Here is a 24,412-nt window from a genome sequence, read left to right as displayed (position 1 = left end):
ATTCATTCAGTTCAGCAGTACAGTTAGTTACCAGAAACCTGTACTTGTCAGAGTCTTTTCCATGAATTTCTTGAAGATGAAACCCTTTTATAGGAACATATTTGCAAAAGCATCAGAGTACACCCAGAACTGTCTGTAAATGACAAAAGACTTAAAAATGACCACAGTTAAAGATTTGATGAAAGTTCATAATAATGCAGTTGACAAGAAAATTAGTTATTTCTGAGATATACATTTTAAAGTAATAACTAGGATTATTACTTATAACATTATACCAGAACATATAAGATTTTTAGAAATTTCATGTAATGTCTGAAACATTTATATTAACATATTTCCATACATATTTCCATACAAATACAAATATAAGATTTTTAGAAATTTCATGTAATGTCTGAAACATTTATATTAACATATTTCCATACAAATAACCCAATGAAAGTTTAGTATTAGTTGTTTTGTTTGTTTTTTTATACTGCAGGTTCTTATTAGCCATCAATTTTATACACATCAGTGTATACATGTCAATCCCAATCGCCCAATTCAGCACACCACCATCCCCACCCCACCGCAGTTTTCCCCCCTTGGTGTCCATCTGTCCATTCTCTACATCTGTGTCTCAACTTCTGCCCTGCAAACCGGCTCATCTGTACCATTTTTCTAGGTTCCACATACATGCATTAATATACGATATTTGTTTTTCTCTTTCTGACTTACTTCACTCTGTATGACGGTCTCTAGATCCATCCACTTCTCAACAAATGACTCAATTTCGTTCCTTTTTATGGCTGAGTAATATTCCATTGTATATATGTACCACAACTTCTTTATCCATTCGTCTGTTGATGGGCATTTAGGTTGCTTCCATGACCTGGCTATTGTAAATAGTGCTGCAATGAACATTCGGGTGCATGTGTCTTTTTGAATTACGGTTTTCTCTGGGTATATGCCCAGTAGTGGGATTGCTGGGTCATATGGTAATTCTATTTTTAGTTTTTTAAGGAACCTCCATATTGTTCTCCATAGTGGCTGTATCAATTTACATTCCATGTAAATTTACATTACATTACATTACATGTAATAAGATTTGAAATTGAGAAGTGTGAATCTTCTCACCTTGTTCTTCTTTTTCAAGATTATTTTGGCTCTTCTGGGTTCCTTGCATTTTATGAGTTTTAGGATCAACTTGTCAGGTTCTACCAATAAACCAGCTGAGGTTCAGGTTTAGGATTATGAAGACTATGTGGATCAATTTGGGGAGCAGTGCTATCTTAATATTAAGTCTTCTGATCCATGAACATGGAAATTTTTTCTGTTTCTTCATATCTTTAATTTTTTTCAACAAAATTGTGTTCTTTTGTTAAATTTATACCTAAGTATTTTATTCTTTAATGTCATTGTAAGTGGAGTTGTTTTATTTATTTCATTTTTGAAATGTTCATTGCTAGTGTATAGAAATCCAATTGATTTTTGTATATTGATCTGGTATCTTGCACCCTTACAAAATCATTTATTCTAATAGTTTTTAGTGGATTCCTTAGGAGATTACGTCTCTTATAAAGAAATAATCCTTACTTTTCAATCTGGAGGCTTTTTATTTATTTTTGCTTATTTTCTTAGGCTAGGATCTCCAGTACAGTGTTGAATAGAAGTGGCAATAGTGGACATGCTTGTCTTGTTCCTGATTTTAGGGGGAAAGCATTCAGTCTTTTTTTACCAGGACATATGATGTTAGCTGTGGGGTTTTTGTAGATGCCCTTTACCAGATTGAGGAAATCTCTTGCTAATTTTAGTTGAACATTTTCATCATGAAAGGGTGTTGGATTTTGTGCTTTTTCTGCACCTTTTGAAAAGATCATAGGGCTTTGTCCTTTATTTTATTAATATGGGGTGTTAACATTAATTGAGTTTTGGATGTTAAACCAACCTTGTTGGGATATTCCTGGGATAAATCCCCCTTGGCTGTATTGTATGATCCTTTTAATATGTTGCTGCATTTGATTTGCTAGTCATTTGTGGAAGATTGTGTTTATTGGTAAGGGATATTAGTCTGTAGTTTTCCTATGATGTCTTTGTCTGGTTTTGGTATCAGGGTAACATGGGTCTCATATAGTGAATTGAGAAGTGTCTCTTTCTGTTCTATTTTTGGGAAGAAGTTGTGAAAGATTGGTGTTAATTTTTTAAAAACGTTTGCTAGAATTTACCAGTGATCTGTCTAGGTATAGGCTTCTCTTTGTGGGGTGTTTTAAAATTGCTGATTCATTCTCTACTTGTTGTCGATCTGTTCAAATTTTCTAATTCTTTAGACAGTTGTGGTAATTCCTGTTTTCTAGAAATTTGTCCATTTCATCTGTTATCTAATTGATGCATACAGTTGTTCATAGTGTTCCCTTATAATCCTTTTCATTTCTAAAGATTGGTTATGATATCCTCTCTTTCATTCTTGATTTTACCCATTTAAATCTTTTTTTTTTGATCGTTTAAGTACAGGTTTGTCAATTTTGTTGATATTTTCAAATAACTTTTGGTTTTGTTTTTTTCTCTATTGTTTTTCTATTCCTTATTTCTTTAATTACTCTTTATTATTATCAATTAACAATTTTCATTATTTCCTTCCTTCTGCTTGCTTAGGGTTTAGTTTGCTCTTCACATCTAGTTTCTTAAGGTGGAAGTTTAAGTTACTGATTCAAGGTGTTCTTTTTTTTCTTTTTAATTGTAATATAGTTGACGTACAATATTAGGTTAGTTTCAGGAGTCCTACATAATGATTTGGCGTTTGCATATATTATGAAATGATCACCACAATGTCTAGTAACCATCTGTTCCCATAGAAAGTTACTACAACATTATTGACTATATTCCTTAATCACATCCCCATGACTTATTTGTTATCTCTTAATCCCTTTTACCTATTTCACCCACCTCCTGCCCCCTGCATTTTGGCAAACAGGTGTTTGTTCTCTGTATCTATGAGTCTGTTTTCATTTTACTTTCTTTGTTAGTTTTGTTATTTTAGATTGCACATGTAAATAAGATCATACCATATTTGTTTTTCTCTGTTTGACTTATATCACTTAGCATAATACCCTCTAGATCCGTCTGTGTTGTCGTAAATGGCAGTGGCTGAGTAATATTCCATTGTGTATACATATGCATACACACCGTATCTTCTTTATTCATTCCTCTCTCAATGGATACTTAGGTTGCTTCCATATCTAGATTAAGGTAAATAATGCTGCAATAAACATTGGAATGCATATATCTTTTCAAACTAGTGTTTTTGCTTTCTTCAGGTGACTACCCAGAAGTTAAATTGCTGGATGATGGAAGTTCTATTTTTAATTTATTGAGGAATCTCCATACTGTTTTCCATAGTGGCTGCACCAACTTATAATCCCATTAAGAGTGCACAAGGACTCCCTTTTCTGCACATCCTCACCAACACTTGTTACTTGTCTTTTTAATGGTACCAATTTTGACAAGTATGAGGTGATATCTCCTTGTGGTTTTGATATGCATTTCCCTGATGAGTAGTGATGTTGAGCATCTTCTCATGTGCCTGTTGGCCATCCGTGTGTCTTCTTTGGAAGCATGTCTATTCAGCTTGTCTTTTCATTTTTTAATCTGGTTGTTTGTTTGCTTGTTTGTTTCTGTGATGTTGAATTGTGTGAATTCTTTGTATATTTTGGATATTAACCTTTATCAGCTATATTGTTAAAATATCTTCTCCCATTCAGTAAGTTACCTTTCTGTTTTCTTGATAGTTTCCTTTGTTGTCCAAAAGCTTTTAAGTTTAATGTCACATTTGTTTATTTTTGCTTTTGTTTCACCTTGCTTGAGGAGACATATTCAAAAAAATATTGCTAAGACCAACGTCAAAGAATGTACTGCCTATGTTTTCTTCCTGGAGTTTTATGGTTTCAGATCTGACATTTAAGTCTTATTCCATTTTGAGTTTATTTTTGTGCATGGTGTGAGAAAGTAGTCCAGTTTGATTCTTTTGCATGTACCTGTCCAGTTTTCTCAACACCACTTATTGAAGAGGCTATATTTTCCGCATTGTATATTCTTGAAACCTTTGTTTTAGATTAATTGACCACATAAGTGTGGGTTTATTTCTGGACACTCTATTCTGTCCCATTGATCTATGTATCTGCTTTTGTGCCAGTACCATACTGTTTTGATTACTGTAGCTTTGTAATATAGCTTGAAATCAGGGAGCATGATACCTCCAGTTTTGTTTTACTTTTTTAAGATTGTTTTGGCTATTTGGGATCTTTTGTGTTTCCATACAAACTTTAGAATTATTTGTTTTAGTGCTGTGAAAAATACCACTGGTATTTTGGTAGAGATTGCTTTGACTCTGTAAGTTGCCTTAGGTAGTATGGTCATTTTAACAATATTAATTCTTCCACTCCATCAGCATGCTTTATCATTCCATTTGTTTGTGTCATCTTTAGTTTCTTTCATCTGTGTCTTAATAGTTTTCTGAGTACAGGTCTTTTACATTCTTGGTTAGATTTACTCTCTTAGGTATTTTATTCTTATGGATGCAATTGTAAGTGAGATTGTTTTCTTAATTTCTCTTTCTGATAGTTCATTGTTAGTGTATAGAAATGCAATAGATTTCTGTGTATTAATCTTGTATTCCACAACTTTACTGGATTCATTTATTAGTTCTAACAGTTTTTCAGTGGCATCTTTAGGATTTTCTGTATATGCATCACGTCATCTGTCAACAGTGACAGTTTTACTTCTTCCTTTACAATTTGAATTCCTTTTATTTCTTTTTTTTGTCTGATTGCTGTGGCTAGGACTTCCAATACTATGTACAATGAAGGTGGCGAGAGTGGACGCCTTTTCTTGTTCCTGATCTTAAAGGAAATGCTTTCAGCTTTTCACTGTTGAGTATGATGTCGGCTGTAGGTTTGTCATATCGGGCCTTTATTATGTTGAGGTATATTCCTTCTATACCCTCTTTGTTGAGCGTTTTTATCATAAATCGTTGTTGAATTTTGTCAAAAGCCTTTTCAGCATCCACTGAGATGATCATACAATTTTTATTCTTTGTTAGTTGCACATCACATTAATTGATTTGCAGATACTGCAGCATCCTTGCATATCTGGGGTAAATCCCATTTGATCATAGTGTATGCTCCTTTTACTGTATTGTTGAATTTGTTTTGCTAATATTTTGTTGAGGATATTTGTATCTGTGTTCATCACTGATTTTTTTTTTTTATTTGTGGTGTCTTTGTCTTGTTTTGCTATCATGGTAATGCTGGCCTCATTGAATGAGTTCAGAAATATTCCTTCCTCTTCAGTTATTTGGAGTAGTTTGAGAAGGATAGGTTTTAGGTCTTCTTTAAATCTTTGGTAGAGTTCACCTGTGTTGCCATCAGGTCCTGGACATTTGTTTGCTGGGAGATTTTTGATTACTGATTCAATTTTAATACTGATAATTGGTCTGTTCACATTTTCTATTTTTTCCTGATTCAGTCTTGGGAGATTGTACATTTCTAGAAATTTATCCATTCTTTCTACGTTGTCCATTTTATTGGTGTATAATTGTTTGTAGTAATCACTTATGATCCTTTGTATTTCTGTGAAGTTGTAACTTTTCCTCTTTTGTTTAATATTTTATTTATTTGGGTCCTCTCTTTCTATCTTGATGAGTCTGGCTAGAGGTTTGTCAATTTTGTTTATATTTTCAAAGAACTAGTTCTTAGTTTCATTGATCTTTTCTAATTTTTTAGTTAGTCTCTATTTCATTTATTTTTGCTCTGATTTTTATTATTTCTTTCTTTCTACTAATTGAGCTTTGTTTGTTTTTCTACTTCCTTTAGGTGTAAGGTTAAATTGTTTTGAGATTTTTCTTGTTTCTTGAGGTAGATTTATATCACTATAAACTTCCCTCTTAGAGCTGCTTTTGCAGTATCCCATAGATTTTGAATTGTTTTGTTTCCCTTTCACTTGTCTCCATGTAATTTAACTTTCTCTTTGATTTCTTCAGGGACCCATTGGTTGTTTAGTAGCATGTTGTTTAGACTCCATGTATTTGGGGTTTTTGGTATTTTTTTTCTTATACTTGATTTCTAGTCTCATAGTGTTGTGGTCGGAAAAGATGCTTGATATGAGTTCAGTCTTCTTAAATTTTTTGGAACTATTTTGTTGCCTAGCATGTGATCTGTCCTGGGGAATGTTTTATGTGCACTTGAAAAGAATGTATTCTGCTTTTGGATGGATTGCTCTCTATATATCTGTTAAGTTCATCTGTTCTTATGTGTCATTGAATGCCAGTGTTTCCTTAATGAGTTTCTGTATGGATGATCTGTCCCTTAATGTGAGTGTTAAAGTCCCCTACTATTATTTTGTTACTGTCTCTTTATGTTTATTAATACTTGCTTTTTTGTATTTAGGTGCTCCCACGTGGGGTGTATATGTATTTACAGTTGTTATATCTTCTTACTGCATTGATCCCTTGATCGTTATGTAATGTTCTTCTTTGTCTCTTGTTACCGTCTTTGTTTTAAAGTCTATTTTGTCTGATATAAGTATTGCTACCCTAGCTTTCTTTTTGTTTCCATTTGAACTGTGTCTCACTTTCTGTAGTTTGGCCCTCCCACCGTTTGTGAAATTTCATGATGATGTCTGAATTGTTTTTCGTTCTTGGATGGGAACGCCATGGGCCCTTTAATCTGAATACTTGGCTTCTTCTGTTTAGAACATTTCTTTTTGTTATGGATTTGATCATTTCTTCCCTTTTGTTTTTCATTGCTCTTTCTTTATAATTTCTTGTTTGTTAGAATTTGGACCTCCTGGATTTCTCCTCTTATTTTCTTTTTTGTTTTAACATCCAGTTTATCTTTTTATTTTATTTTCTAGGAAAGTTCTTCAACTGTTTTATAAATCTCTTTTTTTCCCCCTGCTCTCCTGTCTTTAATTTCTATATATTTATTTTTTATTTTTATTTTAAATTTTTTATACAATTTTTAAAGGTTACTTTCCATTTACAGTTATTACAAAATATTGGTTGAATTCCTTGTGTTGTACAATACATCCTTGAGCCTATCTTATACTCAATAATTTATGTCTCCCACTCCCCCACTCCTATATTGTCCCTCACACCCCCCCCACCCCCCTTGCTGGTAACCATGTATAAATGATATCATAACAGTATTTGTCTTTCTCTGTCTGACTTATTTCACTTAGCATAATGTCCTCCAAGTCCATGCATGTTGCTGCAAATGGCAAAATTTCATTCTTTTTCATGGCTGAGTAGTATTCCATTGTGTGTATCCATTCATGTGTTGATGGGCACTTAGATTGCTTCCATATCTTGGCAATTCTAAATAATGTTGCTATGAACATTAGGGTGCATGTATCATTTTGAATGAGTGTTTTTGTTTTTTTCAGATATATACCCAGGGGTGGAATTGCCAGGTCATCTGGTAGTTCTATTTTTAGTTTTTTCAGAAATCTCCATACTGTTTTCCCCAGCGGCTGCACCAATTTGCATTCCCATCAACAGTGTACAAGGGTTCTCTTTTCTCCGCATCCTTGCCAACATTTATTGTGGTTTTATTTTTGATGTCCTGTCTTTAATTTCTTTTTTTTTATGCTTTCATTTTATTTTTTTATACAGCAGGTTCTTATTAGTCATTGATTTTATACACATCAGTGTATACATGCCAATTCCAATCTCCGAATTCATCACACCACTACCCCACCCCCCCAGCCGCTTTCCCCCCTTGGTGTCCATACGTTTTTCTCTACATCTGTGTCTCAATTTCTGCCCTGCAAACCCGTTCATCTGTACCATTTTTCTAGGTTCCACATATATGCGTTAATATACGATATTTGTTTTTCTCTTTCTGACTTACTTCACTCTGTATGACAGTCTAGATCCATCCACGTTTCAACAAATGACCCAATTTTGTTCCTTTTTATGGCTGAGTAATATTCCATTGTATATATGTACCACATCTTCTTTATCCATTCGTCTGTCGATGGGCATTTAGGTTGCTTGCATGTTCTGGCTGTTGTAAATAGTGCTGCAGTGACTATTGGGGTACATGACTCTTTTTGAATTATGGTTTTCTCTGGGTATATGCCCAGTAGTGGGATTGCTGGGTGGTATGGTAGTTCTATTTTTAGTTTTTTAAGGAACCTCCGTACTGTTTTCCATAGTGGCTGTGTCAATTTACATTCCCACCAGCAGAGCAAGAGGGTTCCCTTTTCTCTACACCCTCCAGCATTTGTTGTTTGTAGATTTTCTGATGATGGCCATTCTACTGGTGTGAGGTGATACCTCTTTGTAGTTTTGATTTGCATTTCTCTAATAATTAGTGATGTTGAGCAGCTTTTCATGTGCCTATTCGCCATCTGTATGTCTTCTTTGGAGAAATGTCTATTTAGGTCTTCTGCCCATTTTTGGATTGGGTTGTTTGTTTTTTTAATATTGAGCTGCATGAGCTGTTTATGTATTTTGGAGATTAATCCTTTGTCCGTTGATTTGTTTGCAAATATTTTCTCCCATTCTGAAGGTTGTCTTTTCGTCTTGTTTATGGTTTCCTTTGCTGTGCAAAAGCTTTGAAGTTTCATTAGGTCCCATTTGTTTATTTTTGTTTTTATCTCCATTACTCTAGGAGGTGGATCAAAAAAGATCTTGCTGTGATTTATGTCAAAAAGTGTTCTTCCTATGTTTTCCTCTAAGAGTTTTATAGTGTCCGATCTTACATTTAGGTCTGTAATCCATTTTGAGTTTATTTTTGTGTATGGTGTTAGGGAGTGTTCCAATTTCATTCTTTTACATGTAGCTGTCCAGTTTTCCCAACACCACTTATTGAAGAGACTGTCTTTTCTCCATTGTATATCCTTGCCTCCTTTGTCATAGATTAGTTGACCATATGTGTGTGGGTTTATCTCTGGGTTTTCTATCTTGTTCCATTGATCTGTGTTTCTGTTTTTGTGCCAATACCATATTGTCTTGATTACTGTAGCTTTGTAGTAGAGTCTGAAGTCAGGGAGTCTGATTCCTCCAGCTCCGTTTTCTTCCCTCAAGACTGCTTTGGCTATTCAGAGTCTTTTGTGTCTCCATACAAATTTTAAGATTTTTTTGTTCTAGTTCTATAAAAAATACCATTGGTAATTTGATAAGGATTGCATTGAATCTGTAGATTGCTTTGGGCAGTATAGTCATTTTCACAATATTGATTCTTCCAATCTAAGAATATGGTATATCTCTCCATCTGTTGGTATCATCTTTCATTTCTTTCATCAGTGTCTTATATTTTTATGCATACAGGTCTTTTGTCTCCCTAGGTAGGTTTATTCCTAGGTATTTTATTCTTTTTGTTGCAGTGGTAAATGGGAGTGTTTCCTTAATTTCTCTTTCAGATTTTTCATCATTAGTGTAGAGGAATGCAAGAGATTTCTGTGCATTAATTTTGTATCCTGCAACTTTACCAAATTCATTGATTAGCTCTAGTAGTTTTCTGGTGGCATCTTTAGGATTCTCTATGTATAGTATCATGTCATCTGCAAACAGTGACAGTTTTACTTCTTCTTTTCCAATTTGTATTCCTTTTATTTCTTCTTCTTCTCTGATTGCCATGGCTAGGACTTCCAAAACGATGTTGAATAATGGTGGTGAGAGTGGACATCCTTGTGTTGTTCCTGATCTTAGAGGAAATGCTTTCAGTTTTTCACCATTGAGAATGATGTTTGCTGTGGGTTTGTCATATATGGCCTTGATTATGTTGAGGTAGGTTCCCTCTGTGCCCACTTTCTGGAGAGTTTTTATCATAAATGGATGTTGAATTTTGTCGAAAGCTTTTTCTGCATCTATTGAGATGATCATATGGTTTTTATTCTTCAGTGTGTTAATATGGTGTATCACATTGATTGATTTGCGTATATTGAAGAATCCTTGCATCCTTGGGATAAATCCCACTTGGTCATGGTGTATGATCCTTTTAATGTGCTGTTGGATTTTGTTTGGTAGTATTTTGTTGAGGATTTTTGCATTTGTATTCATCACTGATATTGGTTTGTAATTTTCTTTTTTTGTAGTATCTTTGTCTGGTTTTGGTATCAGGGTGATGGTGGCCTCATAGAATGAGTTTTGGAGTGTTCCTTCCTCTGCAATATTTTGGAAGAGTTTGAGAAGGCTGGGTGTTAGCTCTTCTCTAAATGTTTGAAGCCATCTGGTTCTGGACTTTTGTTTGTTGGAAGATTTTTAATCACAGTTTCAATTTCATTACTTGTGATTGGTCTGTTCATATTTTGTATTTCTTCCTGGTTCAGTCTTGGAAGGTTATACCTTTCTAAGAATTTGTCCATTTCTTCCAGGTTGTCCATTTTTTTGGCATAGCGTTGCTTGTAGTAATCTCTGAGGATGCTTTGTATTTCTGCGGTGTCTTTTGTAACTTCTCGTTTTTCATTTCGAATTTTATTGATTTGAGTCCTCTCCCTCTTTTTCTTGATGAGTCTGGCTAATGTTTTATCAATTTTGTTTATCTTCTCAAAGAACCAGCTTTTAGTTTGATTGATCTTTGCTATTGTTTTCTTTGTTTCTATTTCATTTATTTCTGCTCTGAACTTTATGATTTCTTTCCTTCTGCTAACTTTGGGTTTTGTTTGTCCTTCTTTCTCTAGGTATAAGGTTAGATTGTTTATTTGAGATTTTTCTTGTTTCTTGAGGTAGGCTTGTATAGCTATAAACGTCCCTCTTAGAACTGCTTTTGCTGCATCCCATAGGTTTTGGATCATCGTGTTTTCATTGTCATTTGTCTCTAGGTATTTTTTGATTTCCTCTTTGATTTCTTCAGTGATCTATTGGTTATTTAGTAACGTATCGTTTAGCTTCCATGTGTTTGTGTTTTTTACGTTTTTTTCCCTGTAATTCTTCTAATCTCACAGCGTTGTGGTGAGATATGTGCTTGATATGATTTCAATTTTCTTAAATTTACTGAGGCTTGATTTGTGACCCAAGATGTGATCTATCCTGGAGAATGTTCCATGTGCACTTGAGAAGAAAGTGTAATCTGCTGTTTTTGGATGAAATGTCCTATATATATCAATTAAATCTATCTGGTCTCCTGTGTCATTTAAACCTTCTGTTTTCTTATTTATTTTCATTTTGGCTGATCTGTCCATTGATATAAGTGAGGTGTTAAAGTCCTCCACTATTATTGTGTTACTGTCAATTTTCTCTTTTATAGCTGTTAGCAGTTGCCTTATGTATTGAGGTGCTCCTATGTTGGATGCATAGATATTTATAATTGTTATATCTTCTTCTTTAATTGATCCCTTGATCATTATGTAGTGTCCTTCCTTGTCTCTGGTAGCATTCTCTATTTTAAAGTCTATTTTTTCTGATATGAGTATTGCTACTCCAGCTTTCTTTTGATTTCCATTTGCATGGAATATCTTTTTCAGTCCCCTCACTTTCAGTCTGTATGTGTGCCTAGGTCTGAAGTGGGTGTCTTGTAGACAGCATATATATGGGTCTTGTTTTTGTATCCATTCAGCAAGCCTGTGTCTTTTGGTTGGAGCATTTAATCCATTCATGTTTAAGGTAATTATCGATATATATGTTCCTATGACCATTTTCTTAATCATTTTGGGTTTGTTTTTGTAGGTCTTTTTCTTTTCTTGTATTTTCCACTTAGAGAAATTCCTTTAGCGTTTGTTGTGGAGCTTGTTTGGTGGTGCTGAATTCTCTTAGCTTTTGCTTGTCTGTAAAGCTTTTGATTTCTACACTGAATCTGAATGAGATCCTTGCTGGGTAGAGTAATCTTGGTTGTAGGTTCTTCCCTTTCATCACTTTAAGTATATCATGCCACTCCCTTCTGGCTTGTAGAGTTTCTGCTGAGAAATCAGCTGTTAACCTTATGGGAGTTCCCTTGTATATTATTTGTCGTTTTTCCCTTGCTGCTTTCAATAATTTTTCATTGCCTTTAGTTTTTGCCAGTTTGATTACTGTGTGTCTCAGTGTGTTTCTCCTTGGATTTATCCTGTATGGGACTCGCTGCGTTTCCTGGACTTGGGTGGCTATTTCCTTTCCCATGTTAGGGAAGTTTTCCACTATAATCTCTTCAAGTATTTTCTCTGGTTCTTTCTCTCTCTCTTCTCCTTCTGGGACCCCTGTAATGCGAATTTTGTTGCGCTTTATGTTGTCCCAGAGGTCTCTTAGGCTGTCTTCATTTCTTTTCATTCTTTTTTCTTTAGTCTGTTCCGCAGCAGTGAATTCCACCATTCTGTCTTCCAGGTCACTTATCCGTTCTTCTGCCTCAGTTATCTGCTATTGATTCCTTCTAGTGTATTTTTCATTTCAGTTACTGTATTGTTCATCTCCGTTTGTTTGTTCTTTAATTCTTCTAGGTCTCTGTTAAACATTTCTTGCATCTTCTCGATCTTTGCCTCCATTCTTTTTCCGAGGTCCTGGATCGTCTTCACTATCATTATTCTGAATTCCTTTTCTGGAAAGTTGCCTATCTCCACTTCATTTAGTTGTTTTTCTGGGGTTTTATCTTGTTCCTTCATCTGGTACATAGCCCTCTGCCTTTTCATCTTGTCTATCTTTCTGTGAATGTGGTTTCTTTTCCACAGGCTGCAGGATTGTAGTTCTTTTTGCTTCTGCTGTATGCCGTCCTCCTGTCTTTAGTTTCGAATAGTCCTTTCTGGTTCTCCTTTTTATAGCCTTCTGTTTTTGCTTCATGAATATATTTTCTCCTTTCTTTTAAAGATTATTAGTTTTCTTCTGCCCCATTAATTGTCTGTTTACCTCTCATTCCTTTATTCAGTCATCCGTTTTAGATAGTCCTTCATGTTGAATTTTTCCTTGAATGTTTAATGATCCTTGACTATTTGTTTTTATTTAAGATTTATTTTTTTTAAATTTTAGTTCACTTTAATTTTTTTTTTTTTTACTTTTAATTATTTTATTTATTTATTTATGGCTATTGTTGGGTCTTCGTTTCTGTGCGAGGGCTTTCTCTAATTGCGGCAAGCGGGGACCACTCTGCATCGCGGTGCGTGGGCCTCTCACTATTGCAGCCTCTCTTGTTGCGGAGCACAGGCTCCAGACACGCAGGCTCAGTAGTTGTGGCTCACGGGCCTAGTTGCTCCGCGGCATGTGGGATCTTCCCAGACCAGGGCTTGAACCTGTGTCCCCTGCATTGGCAGGCAGATTCTCAACCGCTGCACCACCAGGGAAGCCCCCTTTATTTAAGATTGAGATATGAAAAAGTAAATTGAAAGATTGGGTTTTATGTGCTCATGCAGGTGTATATGATGCTTATTTACTATTGGATCTCACTTGATCTATCTTTTTTTAATATTTGATTGTTGGATGAGCCCTGCCAAAGTCAGTGTTTTAGAGGAAGCCTCCAGTGTTCTTCCACAGTGATTTATGTTTTAGTGCTGATGTTCTTGTATCTGAGAGCAGGAGCCCACTGCTCACTGTGGTGACTTTTCTTTATTTTTTTTGCATTCCCTGACTTACATCTTTCCTCTTTTATATATGGTGCTTCTAATTCATGATTTTTTCTACTCTCTGCAGTCATATTGGCTTTCTTCTTTTCAGTATAATTTTCTCCAGGGATTAAGTTGTAGGTTCCTCTTTTTTTCTAAATCTGTTAATGCACTTTCATCTGTTTTCCAAAAATATGTAGACCTTTCTCTTCCACTATTTTGTTTGTCCTTTGTGGTTTATATTCTTTTTACACTTTTATTGTCACATTTTAATTTTGTTGTGGAGGTAGTGGAAATAAATATTTATGTTCAGTTTACCATTTTTAACCAGAAGCCTCAGCAATCTCAACAATTATAATTTTAAATTTAGGGAAAAAAGTTAAACTTTTGGAATGTATTTTATTAATGATAGTTAGCAGTCCAGCACATATCGGTGTCGGGAAAAACCCTCCTCCACGGGTCTCTCCTGCTCTTGCACATCTTGCTGGGTATGTTAGGAATGCAGGGTCCTGAGCAGTCTTTACCTGGGCCATTTCTCACAGCTGTGTTTTTAGCAGGCAACCTTGAGGGATGAGGTAATGCCTTCCTGGTACATAGAGGAGGCTCGCTTACTGCCTGCTGTGAAAGTGACTGGTTCCCAGGGCTCCTTAGCTGCAGTGCAACCTCACTGTACTCCGAGCATCTATCTGTGCTGTGTCATGTTGCCCCTGGGGGAAGGAGAACCACACAAACATGCTGGTTCTTTTGCTGCTTCCTGCACTGTGGATAATAAAGGTCTCTGTCTCTAATGCAGGCGTCTGTGTCTTCTGCCTGCCTGCATTAAACAGTAATTGGCAAACTTATTGGTTTATAAGTAGCATAAAATTCAGTCCAGACTTGACAGTCAGCTATGTAATTTTGAATCTGTATTTCAGTTTCCTCATCTTCAAAATGGGAATAATCACAATCCCCACTTCACAGATTTGTGAGGTTTAAAGGAGATAGAGTGTATGGTGTATTTAGTACTGTGCCTGACATGTATGTTCTCTAGTGATGTTAAGGAGGACACAGAGGCAATAAATGCCTATATGTTGGAGAACTTTGAGGTTATTAGATTGGTATGTTTTGTTGCAATTAAAAAAAAAATCTATTGGATTTTTATTTTAGGAAACAATAATTTATGGAAAATATATGCATACTTTTAACAAGTGTGTTGGCAGTCATGATTGGTTTTTAATACTACTCTGGTTGTTTCTAATCTGCTTGCTATAATTATTTATTGTTTCATTCTCCATGTCATTTGAGGTGCATCTTAATAAACATATACATTAAAGTAAGATGTAGAAATATGTATAAAATTAGAAGATTGACTGAAGGGAACATTACTGTCCACATTTGTACTGTCCATCATGATGGATGGGCATCCCGTATAGTTTCTAAAAAGAACAGTAACTTTGGCTTCTTTGGTGACTGTTTTGGTTTTTCTAGTTCAGTGATTCTAGGTGGGGGGATAAGATAGAGCTAGTTGTCTGAGGGGATTTATCAGAACCTTGGATGAAGGTGTGGAGAGTTTGAAAAACATTATGCCTTTTCTTTTTGAAATAAACACTATAGATAAAACTTGATCAAGTGGTTGTAGCTGTTGGGGATTCATGGCAGGTAGAGTGAGAAAGTGTTGTAGGGTGCCTGGCAGAAAAGTCATTCCTGGGGCAGACGTAATCACTTTCCTGGCAGAGACCTGTTCCCCTCTTCTGGTACTCTCCCATGGCACCTCATCCTGGCAAGTAAGGCACTTGAATTCAGGTGCTGTTGATTAGCTTGCCCCTTGATCCCTGTAGTCCTTCCAATTTCCAAACTTTTATAATTAGTAGGAACACGCACATTTCCTTCACTTTGGTTAGCATATTTGGTTTGCTTTGAGAACTATTATGTTAAAACAGGTGTCAGTGATGCTTTTAGGCTTAGGACCCATGTTTTAGACTCAGGACAAAGCAAGGTGTAGGGAAAAGTTACTAGCATTTGTCACATAAGCTGGTCTCGGATGTATAATAGGCCCTGCCGCCTAAGCCGAGGCAGAAGGAAACAGCAGCAGGTGGAGAGTCACAGGCCATCTTGGTTTTCATGTCACAGAAGCTGGACCACTGACATACACATCTTAGAGTCTGTCTGGTCTTCAAGTGCTTGTGTGCTGTGTTTGTGTGCATTTTTCCATCTTTTCAGTTTCATTAATGCTGCAGTGACATTTAAAAAAAATATTTATTTATTTATTTGGCTGCGCCGGGTCTTTGTTGTGGCATGTGGGCTCTTAGTTGCGGCATGCGGGATCTAGTTCCCTGACCAGGGATTGAACCAGGGCCCCCCGCATTGGGAGCATGGAGTCTTAACCACCGGACCACCAGGGAAGTGCCTGCAATGACATTTTTACATTAGGAGGACATGCAGTGTTATAACTAAATTGCATTATGTTTGCTTTCATGGAGAAATATGTATGGATAAAGGGATAATTAATTTCTTTGCATAGCTTTTTCTTTTAAATTTTGTTTTTGTTCAGTTTGCCATGGCTGATGTAATTTTATTGGATACAAATTTGGAGGAGGTGAAAATGGGGCCAGTTATCAGATGTGGGACTCTTGTGTTCTCTTTCTGGCTCTGGCAGTCCTTTGATACTTTGGCTCATTTAGTCTATTTTTGGGTTTCTAATATCTGGTAGATTTTGAATCTTCATGACATACAACAGAAAGCCTTAATATGAAGTATTCAAAAAGGAAAAAATGGTATTTTTCATTCTTGGACTTATGTGTAAATAACTTGGATTTTAAAACAAATTTCTTGGAAGGATAAGAAATGAGTAGATATTGCTGTCTGTGGGGACTGTTTTGGACCTCTCATTGCTGAGTTGATTGACTTGACCTTGTGTCACGTTAAAGATGAATGGGAGAGGTTAAACAGATTGTGTTAATGCTTCCTCAGCTGACCAGTTAGGCAAAGGTCAGGCTTTGACAGCTGACAGCCTCCCAGACAAAGGGTCTCTGTGCTGCTGCAGTTCAGAGTCTGACAGAAGCTCCTAATTTACCTTGATGTTTTTAAAAACCTACTCAGGACAGTCACATATTTTTTTATTTGATTTGAAATGCCAGTGGCTAATGGCAGGATGCTTTTCACGAGGATAGTACTGAATGGCAGGGACAGTGAAGCTGAGCATCCAGGTTGGAGAGGATTTTGTGTGTCACAGATGAAAACTCCACTGCGTGTTAAATAGAACAAGTGTTGGTCAGTTGCCAAATGTGTTCAGGGAGTGAGGGTTTTGAGAGAAGGCAAGCGTGGTTGGTAGCCTTATTGCCTGGCTCACTGAAAATGAGTATGTGTAAACTTTGAACTGCTTATTTTTGCTTATTTTAAAATAGCTTTCCTTATCGTGAACCTGACATTTATAATTTGTTTCTTATCCCCTGTAGTTTGAAATCTGAATTTCATCTATCTTAGAAGTTATTTTATGTCATTTTTGGCTGGTAACTTCTTTTCAGTGAACATGAATTAAAGTTTAAGTTGTCATTTGTTATTGAAAATGTCAGTTATACGAATTTACTAGGAACTTTTGGTTGCTTTTTTCCAGTTAACATTGGAACATTGATTTTTACATTGATTTAATAGTTTTATGTGTGTAGAATTTTAAAATAGTTTTTGGTGTTCCCTTGTGTGTGATTATGTCTTAGATATTTGCAAGGTGGCCTTGAGGTGGACATGGTTTTCTGATCATTTTGACCCTTACACTGTTTCCATTGTTAGTTGATCTCATTTGGGTTGCTGAAGCTGTTTTGGAATCTGCATCCATCATGTGGTCAACTCTATTCCTATTACTTAAAATATGAAAATGTCGTTTCTGTGATGTACATGAATGTCTTTATACCTTACCCTCTGTGACATGTCTACAAATTATTATAAGCCTATCAGTAAGTCACAAAGTGATTTTAATATGGTGCCTGCAAAGTGGAGAAATATGTGTACCTTTAATCTCTCTCTTTGACACAGAATAAATTTTAACCAATAGGGAGTGTGATGGTACAGCTGAGGCAGGACGCACAGACATAAGAACAGAACACACTAGAGAACACGTGTGTAATAAGCCTGGATGCCTTCCACAGGACTTCTGATGGGGCATTGCCTGTGATGGGAGTGGAGAGGGGCCTGGAGGAGGGTGTAACGGTGGTTGGACACACTCTCAGCACTCGGTGGACGTCCAGGTCTAAAGGGGACTGAGGAGGGAAAGGATTAGTAACCAGATGAAGGGGCATGTTTGTCTTCAGAGTGGGGAAGTAAGTTGTATGTTCCAAGAGCGTGAAGTAGGCAACTTGGAGTTGAATTGCCTAAGGGTTCCAAGCATGGTGTTCTCTTTGAGAGTTGAGTAAACATATGAGTCGATTTTGAGAGAAATAGTAGTCATTTCAAAAGATTTGCCTCTGTTCTGTTTCATGAATACGGGGTAATCTTTAAGATCAGTACAGTAACATGGAGTACTTATCCTTTCTCAGGGTTAGTGTTATTATAAATCACCATATATATATTATATATTAAATGAACTTTTTGTGTTGAACTGAATTTGAGGGATTATGCTGGTTAGCAGATTTCAATTTGTACTCTTTTTTATTTAGAAAAATTTGTGATTGAGACAGAGCTCTTTGTGTTTCTGTTATAATTGTACCTTTAACTTCTTTCCAAATGATTTAAATGAAGGCATTAACGCAGGGCTTCCTTTATATAGGCAGACTCCACAAATATGATACTTTTATTATTCTCACAGTGGTTCTTTTTTTTTTTCTAACATCTTTATTGGAGTATAACTGCTTTACAATGGTGTGTTAGTTTCTGCTTTATAACAAAGTGAATCAGTTACACATATACATATATCCCCATATCTCTTCCCTCTTGCATCTCCCTCCCTCCCACCCTCCCTATCCCACCCCTCTAGGTGGTCACAAAGCACTGAGCTGATCTCCCTGTGCTATGCGGCTGCTTCCCACTAGCTATCTGTTTTACATTTGGTAGTGTATATATGTCCATGCCACTCTCACTTTGTCCCAGCTTACCCTTCCCCCTCCGCAGTCCTCAAGTCCATTCTCTAGTAGGTCTGCGTCTTTATTCCCGTCTTGCCCCTAGGTTCTTCATGACCATTTTTTTTTTTTTTAGATTCCATATATATGTGTTAGCATACAGTATTTGTTTTTCTCTTTCTGACATACTTCACTCTGTATGACAGACTCTACGTCCATCCACCTCACTACAAATAACTCAATTTCGTTTCTTTTTATGGCTGAATAATATTCCATTGTATATATGTGCCACATCTTCTTTATCCATTCATCTGTTGATGGACACTTAGGTTGCTTCCATGTCCTGGCTGTTGTAAATAGAGCTGCAGTGAACATTGTGGTACATGACTCTTTTTGAATTATGGTTTTCTCAGGGTATATGCCCAGTAGTGGGATTGCTGGGTCGTATGGTAGTTCTATTTTTAGTTTTTTAAGGAACCTCCATATTGTTCTCCATAGTGGCTGTATCAATTTATATTCCCACCAACAGTGCAAGAGGGTTCCCTTTTCTCCACACCCTCTCAAGCATTTATTGTTTGTAGATTTTTTGATGATGGCCACTCTGACCGGTGTGAGATGATATCTCATTGTAGTTTTGATTTGCATTTCTCTAATGATTAATGATGTTGAGCATTCTTTCATGTGTTTGTTGGCAATCTGTATATCTTCTTTGGAGAAATGTCTATTTAGGTCTTCTGCCCATTTTTGGATTGGGTTGTTTGTTTTTTTGATATTGAGCTGCATGAGCTGCTTGTAAATTTTGGAGATTAATCCTTTGTCAGTTTCATTTGCAAATATTTTCTCCCATTCTGAGGGTTGTCTTTTCATCTTGTTTATGGTTTCCTTTGCTGTGCAAAAGCTTTTAAGTTTCATTAGGTCCCATTTGTTTATTTTTGTTTTTATTTCCATTTCTCTAGGAGGTGGGTCAAAAAGGATCTTGCTGTGATTTATGTCATAGAGTGTTCTGCCTATGTTTTCCTCTAAGAGTTTGATAGTGTCTGGCCTTACATTTAGGTCTTTAATCCATTTTGAGTTTATTTTTGTGTATGGTGTTAGGGAGTGTTCTAATTTCATTCTTTTACATGTACCTGTCCAGTTTTCCCAGCCCCACTTATTGAAGAGCCTGTCTTTTCTCCATTGTATATTCTTGCCTCCTTTATCAAAGATAAGGTGACCATATGTGCGTGGGTTTATCTCTGGGCTTTCTATCCTGTTCCATTGATCTATATTTCTGTTTTTGTGCCAGTACCATACTGTCTTGATTACAGTAGCTTTGTAGTATAGTCTGAAGTCAGGGAGCCTGATTCCTCCAGCTGCATTTTTCTTTCTCAAGATTGCTATGGCTATTCGAGGTCTTTTGTGTTTCCATACAAATTGTGAAATTTTTTGTTTTAGTTCTGTGAAAAATGCCAGTGGTAGTTTGATAGGGATTGCATTGAATCTGTAGATTGCTTTGTGTAGTAGAGTCATTTTCACAATGTTGATTCTTCCAATCCAAGAACATGGTATATCTCTCCATCTATTTGTATCATCTTTAATTTCTTTCATCAGTGTCTTATAATTTTATGCATACAGGTCTTTTGTCTCCTTAGGTAGGTTTATTTCTAGGTTTTTTGTTCTTTTTGTTGCAGTGGTAAATGGGAGTGTTTTCTTAATTTCACTTTCAGATTTTTCATCATTAATGTATAGGAATGCAAGAGATTTCTGTGCATTAATTTTGTATCCTGCTACTTTGCCAAATTCATTGATTAGCTCTAGTAGTTTTCTGGTAGCATCTTTAGGATTCTCTACGTAGAGTATCATGTCATCTGCGAACAGTGACAGCCTTACTTCTTCTTTTCTGATTTGGATTCCTTTTATTTCTTTTTCTTCTCTGATTGATGTGGCTAACACTTCCAAAACTATGTTGAATAATAGTGGTGAGAGTGGGCAACCGTGTCTTGTTCCTGATCTTAGTGGAAATGGTTTCAGTTTTTCACCATTGAGGATGATGTTGGCTGTGGGTTTGTCATATATGGCCTTTATTATGTTGAGGTAAGTTCCCTCTGTGCCTACTTTCTGGAGGGTTTTTATCATAAATAGGTGTTGAATTTTGTCGAAAGCTTTCTCTGCATCTATTGAAATGATCATATGGTTTTTCTCCTTCAATTTGTTAATATGGTGTATCACATTGATTGATTTGCATATATTGAAGAATCCTTGCATTCCTGGGATAAACCCCACTTGATCATGGTGTATGATGCTTTTAATGTGCTGTTGGATTCTGTTTGCTAGTATTTTGTTGAGAATTTTTGCATCTATGTTCATCAGTGATATTGGCCTGTAGTTTTCTTTCTTTGTGACATCTTTGTCTGGGTTTGGTATCAGGGTGATGGTGGCCTCGTAGAATGAGTTGGGTGTGTTCCTCCCTCTGCTATATTTTGGAAGAGTTTAAGAAGGATAGGTGTTAGCTCTTTAAATGTTTGATAGAATTTGCCTGTGAAGCCATCTGGTCCTGGGCTTTTGTTTGTTGGAAGATTTTTAATCACAGTTTCAATGTCAGTGCTTGTGATTGGTCTGTTCATACTTTCTATTTCTTCCTGGTTCAGTCACGGAAGGTTGCGCATTTCTAAGAATTTGTCTATTTCTTGCACGTTGTCCATTTTATTGGTATACAGTTGCTTGTAGTAATCTCTCATGATCCTTGGTATGTCTGCAGTGTCAGTTGTTACTTCTCCTTTTTCATTTCTAATTCTGTTGATCTGAGTCTTCTCCCTTTTTTTCTTGCTGAGTCTGGCTAATGGTTTATCAATTTTGTTTATCTTCTCAAAGAACCAGCTTTTAGTTTTATTGATCTTTGCTATTGTTTCCTTCATTTCTTTTTCATTTATTTCTGATCCGATCTTTATGATTTCTTTCCTTCTGCTAACTTTGGGGTTTTTTTGTTCTTCTTTATCTAATTACTTTATGTGTAAGGTTAGGTTGTTTATTTGAGATGTTTCTTGTTTCTTAAGGTAGGATTGTATTGCTGCTGTAAACTTCTCTCTTAGAACTGCCTTTGCTGCATCCCATAGGTTTTGGCTCGTCGTGTTTTCATTGTCATTTGTTTCCAGGTATTTTTTGATTTTCTCTTTGTTTTCTTCAGTGATCTCTTGGTTATTAAGTTGTGTATTGTTTAGCCTCCATGTGTTTGTTTTTTTACAGAAATTTTCCTGTAATTGATATCTAGTTTTATAGCGTTGTGGTTGGAAAAGGTACTTGATACGATTTCAGTTTTCTTAAATTTACCAAGACTTGCTTTGTGACCCAAGATATGATCCATCCCGGAGAATGTTCCATGAACACTTGAGAAGAAACTGTATTCTCTTGTTTTTGGATGGAATGTCCTATAAATATTAATTAAGTCTATCTTGTTTAATGTATAATTTAAAGCTTGTGTTTCCTTATTTATTTTCATTTTGGATGATCTGTCCATTGGTAAAAATGGGGTGTTAAAGTCCCATACTATGATTGTGTTACTGTCGATTTCCCCTTTTATGGCTGTTAGTATTTGCCTTATTATTGAGGTGCTCCTATGTTGGGTGCATAAATATTTACAATTGTTATATCTTCTTCTTGGATTGACCCCTTGATCATTATGTTGTATCCTTCTTTGTCTCTTGTAATAGTCTTTGTTTTAAAGTCTATATTGTCTGATATGAGAATTGGTACTCCAGGTTTCTTTCGATTTTCATTTGCGTGGAATATCTTTTTCCATCCCCTCACTTTCAGTCTGTATGTGTCCTAGGTCTGAAGTGGGTCTCTTGTAGACAGCATATATATGGGTCTTGTTTTTGTATCCATTCAGCCAGTCTGTGTCTTTTGGTTGGAGCATTTAATCCATTTACATTTAAGGTAATTATCGATATGTATGTTCCTATTACCATTTTCTTAATTGTTTTGGGTTTGTTATTGTAGGTCTTTTCCTTCTCTTGTGTTTCCTGCCTAGAGACGTTCCTTTAGCATTTGTTGTAAAGCTGATTTGGTGGTGCTGAATTCTCTTAGCTTTTGCTTGTCTGTAAAGGTTTTAATTTCTCTGTCAAATCTGAATGAGATCCTTGCTGGGTAGAATAATCTTGGTTGTAGGTTTTTCCCTTTCATCACTTTAAATATGTCCTGTCCCTCCCTTCAGGCTTGCAGAGTTTGTGCTAAAAGATCAGCTGTTAACCTTGTGGGGATTCCCTTGTATGTTATTTGTTGTTTTTCCCTTGCTGCTTTTAATATATTTTCTTTGTATTTAATTTTTGATAGTTTGATTAATATGTGCCTTGGCGTGTTTCTCCTTTGATTTATCCTGTATGGGATTCTCTGTGCTTCCTGGACTTGATTAACTATTTCCTTTCCCATATTAGGGAAGTTTTCAAGTATAATATTTTCAAATCTTTTCTCAATCCCTTTTTCTCTTCTTCTTCTGGGACCCCTATAATTCGAATGTTGGTGCGTTTAATGTTGTCCCAGAGGTCTCTGAGACTGTCCTCAATTCTTTTCATTCTTTTTTTCCTTATTCTGCTCTGCAGTAGTTATTTCCACTATTTTATCTTCCAGGTCACTTATCTGTTCTTCTGCCTCAGTTATTCTGCTATTGATCCCTTCTAGAGAATTTTTAGTTTCATTTATTGTGTTGTTCATCACTGTTTGTTTGCTCTTTAGTTCTTTGAGGTCCTTGTTAAACTTTTCTTGTATTTTCTCCATTTTATTTCCAAGATTTTGGATCATCTTTACTATCATTATTCTGAATTCTTTTTCAGGTAGACTGCCTATTTCCTCTTCATTTGTTAGGTCTGGTGGGTTTTTGCCTTGCTCCTTCATCTGCTGTGTGTTTCTCTGTCTTCTCATTTTGCTTACCTTGCTGTGTTTGGGGTCTCCTTTTCGCAGGCTGCAGGTTTGTAGTTCCCGTTGTTTTTGGTGTCTGCCCCCAGTGGCTAAGATTGGTTCAGTGGGTTGTGTAGGCTTCCTGGTGGAGGGGACTAGTGCCTGTGTTCTGGTGGATGAGGCTGGATCTTGTCTTTCTGGTGGGCAGATCCATGTCTGGTGGTGTGTTTTGGGGTGTCTGTGACCTTATTATGATTTTAGGCAGCCTCTCTACTAATGGGTGGGGTCATGTTCCTGTCTTGCTAGTTGTTTGGCATAGGGTGTCCAGCATTGTAGCTTGCTGATCGTTGAGTGGAGCTGGGTCTTGGCGTTGAGATGGAGATCTCTGGGGGCGTTCTTGCCGATTGATATTACGTGCAGCTGGGAGGTCTCTGGTGGACCAATGTCCTGAACTTGGCTCTCCCACCTCACAGGCACTGCCCTGACGCCTGGCTGGAGCACCAAGAGCCTTTCATCCACACGGCTCAGAATAAAAGGGAGAAAAAAAAAAGAAAGAAAGAAAAAGATAAAATAAACTTAAAGTTATTAAAATAAAAAATAAAAAATAATTATTAAAAAATTAAAAAGATAATTAAAAAAAAAGAAAGAAAGACAGAAGAGAGCAACCAAACCAATAAACAAATCCACCAATGATAACAAGCGCTAAAAACTATGCAAAAAAAAAAGAAGAAAAGAAACGGACAGACAGAACCCTAGGACAAATGGTGAAAGCAAAGCTATACAGAGAAAATCACACACAGAAGCATACACATACACACTCACAGAAAGAGAATAAGGGAAAAAATATATATATATCGTTGCTCCCAAAGTCCACCTCCTCATTTTGGGATGATTCGTTGTCTATTCAGGTATTCCACAGGTTCAGGGTACATCAGGTTGACTGTGGAGATTTAATCTGCTGCTCCTGAGGCAGCTGGGAGAGATTTCCCTTTCTCTTCTTTGTTTACACAGCTCCCAGGGTTCAGCTTTGGATTTGG

At 36.2% G+C, this 24,412-nt stretch overlaps 1 protein-coding gene and 2 long non-coding RNA genes across 7 annotated transcripts in view; 1 reads left to right on the top strand and 2 right to left on the bottom strand.

Annotated features, from left to right (window-relative positions):
* Window positions 1-24,412, bottom strand: part of LOC309608005 — a 702,496-nt gene that overhangs the window by 63,316 nt on the left and 614,768 nt on the right. The window lies entirely within an intron of this gene.
* Window positions 1-24,412, top strand: part of PRIM2 (DNA primase subunit 2) — a 320,025-nt gene that overhangs the window by 11,190 nt on the left and 284,423 nt on the right. The window lies entirely within an intron of this gene.
* The window catches only part of LOC309608012, a 336,604-nt gene continuing 325,420 nt past the window's right edge, over window positions 13,229-24,412 (bottom strand). The window contains exon 2 of the long non-coding RNA XR_014232616.1: window positions 13,229-18,387. This is a non-coding gene — a long non-coding RNA (uncharacterized lncRNA). The remainder of the gene's footprint in view (window positions 18,388-24,412) is intronic.

Source organism: Balaenoptera borealis, assembly GCF_965194805.1.
Source record: "Balaenoptera borealis genome assembly, chromosome: 12".
NCBI classification, from domain to species: domain Eukaryota; kingdom Metazoa; phylum Chordata; class Mammalia; order Artiodactyla; family Balaenopteridae; genus Balaenoptera; species Balaenoptera borealis.
The sequence above is the reverse complement of the archived record's forward strand: the minus strand, read 5'-3'. Positions and strand labels throughout refer to the sequence as shown.